At 43.6% G+C, this 6,959-nt stretch overlaps 1 protein-coding gene across 9 annotated transcripts in view; it reads left to right on the top strand.

Annotated features, from left to right (window-relative positions):
• Nucleotides 1–992: 992 nt before the first annotated feature.
• The window catches only part of LOC126404890 (trinucleotide repeat-containing gene 6C protein-like), a 56,835-nt gene continuing 50,868 nt past the window's right edge, over nt 993–6,959 (top strand). For all 9 annotated transcript variants that reach the window (XM_050068286.1, XM_050068280.1, XM_050068285.1 and 6 more), the window contains exon 1: nt 993–1,106. The gene's annotated coding sequence lies outside the window, so the exon portion shown is untranslated. The remainder of the gene's footprint in view (nt 1,107–6,959) is intronic.

Raw genomic sequence — 6,959 nt, 5'->3', positions numbered from 1 at the left:
GCAAACTATAAATTAACACACGAATGACAATAACTAGGCACAGTTAGAGGGTCCCTGGTTCAAATCCAGGGTAGGGCTTCTGTGTGGAGTTTGCATGTTCTCCCCGTGTCAGCGTGGGTTTTCTCCGGGTACTCCAGCTTCCTCCCACAGTCCAAAGACATGCAGGTTAATTGGTGACTCTAAATTGTTCATAGGTGTGAATGTGAGTGAATGGTTGTCTGTCTCTATGTGTCAGCCCTGTGATAGTCTGGTGACCTGTCCAGGGTGTATAGACAATAACATGTTATGAAGCTGAAAACAGCAAACTTAACAGCAACAAACTACTAAGACCAGCATGCTTATTGTATGTTTAATGTATGCACTAAAGACCAAAGCAAGTTCCTTATAAGTGAAAACCTATTTAATAATAATAATAATAATAATAATAATAATAATAGTAATAAATCTTATTCAGATTTTAAGTTTAAGAAGTACAATATTTCCCTCTGAAATGTAGTGGAGTGAACGTATAAGAAGCATTAAATGGAAACACTTAAGTAGGCGTACTTGATGACTTCCCACCACTGATTTGGCATCTCCTTGGCACATGTGTCATACACAAAAATAAAAGTGACGCCCCAGCAGCAGCTCAGTGTGGAGTAAAGCACCATACAGTAGAAATTGTGCCCTCTATTGGTGTAAACACACAGCACAGGCTCCATGTTGCACAAACTGCAGGCTGAAACGCTACTATATTCATCCCCACAGGACAATTCACATTCACACGCAGCTTGTTGACTCGTATACTTGCTTACGCTCTTCTTAAACTATACAACGTAAGGAAGGCACGAGGCAACACAGCTGCAACCTCGAGCGCATCAGCGCAGCGACAGAGAGGGGAGTGATGGAGGGGCTGCAGTTGTCATGGAAACGCCGGGGTGGGGGCGGAGCGTTGGGGGAAGTGGGACCAGTTTGTTTTGTTATTGAGGGTCACGTGGCAAGGTGCAGCTCCTCCCACCTCCCCCCGTTACCACCGATTCAACCGTCTCAAGCTCCTGCTCCGGTCAGTTACTACAAAATGGCTGCAGAGGCTCCGCCGCCGACGAGAACCTCCTGAACGCTTCATGGTAGGATTCATTAATCCCTCTGGGCGCTCGAGCACGACACATTTGCACCATGTTGCGCTGCGCTTTCGGAAATATGCGGTGTTTTGAAGTTAAATGCGGCAGCTGGGGAGGGGAATGGAAATATTTTCAGCTCAGCCCACTTTGACATCAATGTTTTCTTCGCTGCGAGGGCTCTGTATCGCAGTTGTCGGTGCCAGAAGGATCCTTGTGTTAACTTAGTGCATGCTACGACCTTAGCATTGATTTGTGGGGTTTCCTTTTAGTGGCTTTACGGTAACATGGACTAGTTGGCCTAACCAGCACTGTGGCCCCACAGCTGAAATGATTCAAGGGCACCCTGTGTTATTATTGCTCGTTGAGTTGTCGTCTCTGTACTTGGTTGCTGTTGCACTGGTGTGTAGGAGTGGAGTTGACATGGATATTGTTGCAGCTCGCGCTCACTACACATGCTACGTGCTGCTGCAGAGGGAGCTGCCTGGATCTAACATGCATCACCTGACAGGGCAGTAAACGCATTAGCAAGCCGAGTTTACCTGCTTTAGTCATGTCCACATATGGTTTGCTTTTGCAGTTTGATTTACTGAAAATATCCTTATTCAATCAGCTAGCAGTTTGGTGACCTTTGCTTGGAAATAAATGCCGGAGTGTCTACTTTATGTGCAGAAAATACAAATGCTGAAATTAGAGACCTTTCTTGACATAATCTAATAAAAATAACTTTATTTACACAGTACATTTCAGCAAAGATGCACCCCAAAGTGCTTAACAAGATAGATCTGATTAAAATAAACAATAAAATAAATGAGATTGTTGTTGAATTTGTAATATTCCAAAAACTGTATGCACTGTAAATCTTGTTGTGCAAACCTTGCATCTAAAATTGCTTCCTGTATTCCCTTCACCATAGAGACGAGCATCATTGCCCGCCTCCTGCAGGATCACACACTCCTAAAGGAGAAAGCAGTGTGTACAGACTGGGAATGCCAGCACCCTGATGCATGTAGAGGGCAGGCTGACGTAAGCGCTGAGGCCCGTTGGTTTTACTAATGTGTTAGAGTCCCTAATTTGGGTCTGGGCCTGGCAAGGGATGAAGGGATGGTGGCGGTAAAGGGAAGGGATGGGGGTGGTGGGGGTCTTTTCTGTCCCTGCCGGGTCAGGGGCCCCAGTCAGCACCCAGGCCTCTGAAAGAGGCAGTGTGTATTCACAGAGAGGCGCCAAAGGGGGCTTGATAACAAAAACAGGCCACTAAATACAGTGATTACTATAAGGCTTAGGTCATAGCCTCACTTTCAGTTAAAAACTCTCGATGGCTTTTTGCATCGGAGCTGGACGACAGGGCCGGGGGGCATTTTGCCAGATTGTGTCATTTGGTTTGGCGGGTTGTTTGGTGTCAGTGATCGGATGCTTAGCTGGAGGCCTCGGTGGAAATGATGAGCTTGCATTCTGCGAAAAGCAGTTTATTGCTGTCAAAGAAAAATGTTTTGCTTCTTGAAGTTTTGATTTTATTTTTTAAAAAGGCAGTTTGCTTGAATGCTAGTTGCATTTATCCTGCGTTGGTTTTTGAATGCTGGACTAGAAGGTGCTTTATTTTCTTTTATAGATACTACTTCTTTAAGGCTGTTTGCAGTGCACTTATCATTTTCAGCAATAAACCAGTTTTAATTCTCTGTAATAGAATGTAAGACGTTCTGCAGTGTTTTTTTTTAGATAAATGTTACTTTAAAAGGGAACACCACCTAAATTAAGAATTCCAATATGTTATTTCCATGGCCAAGGGAAGTTCAATCAATATGTGTGAACATGAGCTACTCTCTGTCAAGGCCAGAAGCCAGAGAAGTTGTGAAGAACTTGTGATGTCACAGGGTAGAACATCTGGAGCTGCTCAATAGGCAACAAATGGGAGCCTTGTTTGTTGTTTGTTTTCTCTTTTTTTATACCCAAATAAGCTTTATTCTATTATAGTTCAGCTCTGAAACAGATAATATACTCAAATAGGCCCTGAACAGACAGAGCTCAGTGTGCAGGTTGCAAAAAGCGGGTATACCACACTGCTTTTTTTTTTTAATATAAAGCCTGCCTCGATAAGACGCAGCACTTTTTGCAGCTTTATGCATTTTTTTTTTGTTATTGTTGCCAGGCAACCACCAGATCACCTTTCCATAGCTTTACCACTACTACACAAAAAATTAACCAGCAGAGGGAGATCCATGTGGGTACATGAGACCCTCAGAGAGAGGAGAAACCACAGGGCGTACCACCAGGAGCTTCACCTGCGTGATGGTCAGTTCAAGGCCTATTTCAGAAATGTTTGGGACAGTTTGACAATTAACTCTCAGTCTTCAGGCCTCATTACAGTTGGTAAAATATTAGAGAGTGGTTAAGGCTACAAATTGTTGTCCAGGGTGACGTTGAAAGTCTGCTAGTGTTAGCTTCACACAAACAATGTACGCTACTATTTGTTGTCATCGCCACCACAGTAGGCCTGCCTCTTAGGCTAATTCATCTGCTTGGACAACTGGAACTTTTTCTGTCCTGAGTTGATGTTTTTTCAGCTTAAGGTGTTCAGGGCGTTCCTTAAAAAGCGTAAGGCTAATAGAGTGAAAAAATGGAGAGGCTCAGTAACATGAATGCAACAAGCAAATGCTTCACTCTCATTGAAAACAATTACAAAAAGCCGCTCCAGGCTGCTAAAACTCTCTCTGTCTGATTGTGGCCATACTCAGAACATTCCCTTGGGTGCTCTCAGTATCATCTTAACATCTTTTCTAATTCATTTTCTATGGAGCATCTCCAGACTTCATACTTGACGTCACAAATTTGAGCTATAGCACTCGACTTTTTGGATTTGAGAGAGAATTGTTCATGTTTACTAATGTTTTTGGACTGTCTTAGAGCATAGGAATAACAATATTGCATTTAAAGAATGGGCATAGTTCCCCTTCAAAGCATTTATCTAATCGCCCTCTACAGAAACAAAAACTCCGCAGCACATGATCCATCTGGCTGCAGCTCGGAGTTATGTGAGACGTCCCTTACATGCAGGCTATTACTCCACACAGAGGCACGGTTATTTTTTTCGATTTATGAAGACAAATGTGGAAACAGTGAGAAAGCTACGTGATTAGAGTTTAAAAAGACATTTGTTAGGGATGTCCTTTGATCTCCTGCACCAATAAATTGTCATCTGGGCTCGTGAAAGAGTTCCCATTACTTCTGGAGCAGACAACTGACATTGGGACTGGAGGCAGTGCTTTTGGAGTGTGTCCATCCAAGTTATTTTAGGGCCTGTTCAGAGTGCCAGGAGTGCAGCATAAGTTTCTCTTTTCCTTGTCGTTAGCTCAGGTCAGAAAGCATTAACACGACCACACTGAGAATAGCTTCAAGTACTTTAGAGAGTGCAATCCGCTTTGCAGAGCACAAGGACTTTGTTAGTGCTTACCCAGCAGTTTTTAAACCTTCGCAGGATTTGAGAGGTAGCACTGACTGACTAATTTGGCCTTTTGCTTTTTATGTTTTGTTTTTCGTGGCGCGTTTGAAAACCTGCTGTAGCACATCAGATAATTTTCAGAGCAATTTGAAAAGGCTGTGCTGCCCTGAAGTGCGATTGTGCAGACGTGCAGACGGGGCTGCACACTCTGCCGTAGCTGTGGCGGCTGCTGCTGTGGTTGCTAGCGAGCGTTCTCCCAAGGGCTCGCCGTGCTCTTGTTTGGCTTGCAGCGATGGCATTCCTGGCTCTGTGCCCAGCGACTGCCGTCTAGCACCCCTTCCCCCATCTCTCTCACACACACACACACACAAACCAGCCCCATCAGTTGAAACCCCCTCATCTTCATTTGCTCCAATGTGGGGCAGCTCGGCATTTACATGTCCACATTTCACCTTGCACACATCGACTCCCCTTCCTCTCCATCTCCACTCAATTTTCTACAAATTTTACACCTGCTTTTATTAGGCTGTCCTTGGTCTCTCCTCAGTCTGACTCTGGTTTTTTTGCCTTCCTTTGTCAGCAGAGTGAGTGTCTGGTTTTAAGAGGGACACCAAGCTCTAATCCTGTTGTTCTGACAGGAGGGTGTAATTCCACAACAGAGCTGAGCTCATTGACCTACGTCCTTCATATCCACACGAGCTGTGCTTCCCCACTACAAACGACTGCTCATGATGTAGCTCAGCCTGCTACTACGAGTAAACATCAAATGAAAACAGCTGTCTTGCAGCCTCCTCTGTGTGATTTATTTATTTATTATTAATATCTAATATTTACATTTGATAAGCAGGCGTGTTTGAATTGGCTTTCTTTAAAAAAAAAAAAAAAAATCATAAGTAACGACTACTGGTTTAATGAAATGCTTGTCCTTGTAGTGCCATTATATTACCAGAGATGCTGCAGCATCCAAATGGGCAGAAGGTGCCATTACTGCTCTCTTTCCATCAGCCAGTACAGTCCAAGGGACGCACATCTGTCCAAGCCAGGCAGATGTTTGGAAACGGCGCAGTGGCTCTCATCGAGAGAGACTCCCTCTGTCCTGCTCAGGGACCCAATGTTTCTTAAACTGAAATCATTTTGACGCTTTGCTCGGCACTCACTCTCCTCATCCGGGTTGGAGGCCGACAGCAGCTCACATTAACTGGAGCATCTCTCTTATCCTCTGATCCTACATGACACAAGCCCCACTGATGCCTTTGAAAGGAGCAGCACCAGCTATATTTAGCATGGCAGCTGCACCAGCAGGTTCCATATCCAGCCTCTCGAGGGTGAAAATAAGTGTTTATGATGTGAATTGGTAGATAGGTGCATGCAGGCGGCGTGGTTTTGTGTCCAAGGAAATTCCAACAACCTAATCTCATGCTTGCAATCTCGACCACAGTCCAGTAATAAGGATGCTCTGTTTATTGTACAGCTTCTTTTCATTGCTGCTCTTTATGAACCGTCGGGCCTGGAGTGCTGCAGGATAGGCTGAATTCTGTTTTCAGTTCCTGCAAGCGTTGAAGGCATGTGCTGCTGAGCCAGCCAGCAGGCCCAGCGTGTGAGTGAGTGATAATGTCTAAAAATAATATAGCAAATTTGTTGCAGGTGATACATGCCATATTTTCTATTTTTAAACAGTCTGGATAAAAACAAATAATCAGTCACCAAAGTGAAAATGTTAAAAGCTGGACAGATATTCAGTTCAATTTAACTTTGCTGAAACGGGTAATCACAGGTTGTTTGAGGGATTTTTTTGTAAGTTTTTTTTTTCCATTTTTGGATCTGTTAGCAGTGGTCAAATACTTTGTTGCTGAGCTGAACTCCAGTTGATGTAAAGTTAATTGAGAACAGCCTTGGTTGGTGCTGTTTTGATACCAATTACACATCTAAATGATGTTCGACCAGAAATGTATGAAAACATTTGTTGCTGTAGCTGTTTGAGGTTGAACTTCAACATTATTATTTATACCCCATTTCCACCAAAACTAGCAGGGTTTTTAAACATTGGAAAATCCCTTAGTTTTTTACTGGTGTGTCACGTTCGACGTCACAGACATGCTTGAAAACAAGCTAGCAAACAGTAGAAAGCAGCATGGAGGCCAGTGGTTACTTCTTTTGTTATATCTCTTACTTATTATTCAGTCTCTCTTTCAAACTTGGAGCAGACTAATTGGGAATGATGTTTGAGCGCTGCTTGTGTGGAAACATAAGGTATTTTTGATGTGCCGCATCATTGCATCTTGCTGGTAAAGGGGCGAAAATTAGCGCGTTCACCCAGGTGTTATATTTCTATCAATGCCGATTGGAGCAGCAGCCGATTAATATCCATGACTACTGCAGAGTCACTTGACCTGGTTGTGAATGCTGATTGTAACCATTCTCATTAT

This window comes from Epinephelus moara, chromosome 18 (genome assembly GCF_006386435.1).
Source record: "Epinephelus moara isolate mb chromosome 18, YSFRI_EMoa_1.0, whole genome shotgun sequence".
Taxonomy (NCBI): Eukaryota; Metazoa; Chordata; class Actinopteri; order Perciformes; family Serranidae; genus Epinephelus; species Epinephelus moara.
This window is presented reverse-complemented; position numbering and strand designations above follow the sequence as displayed.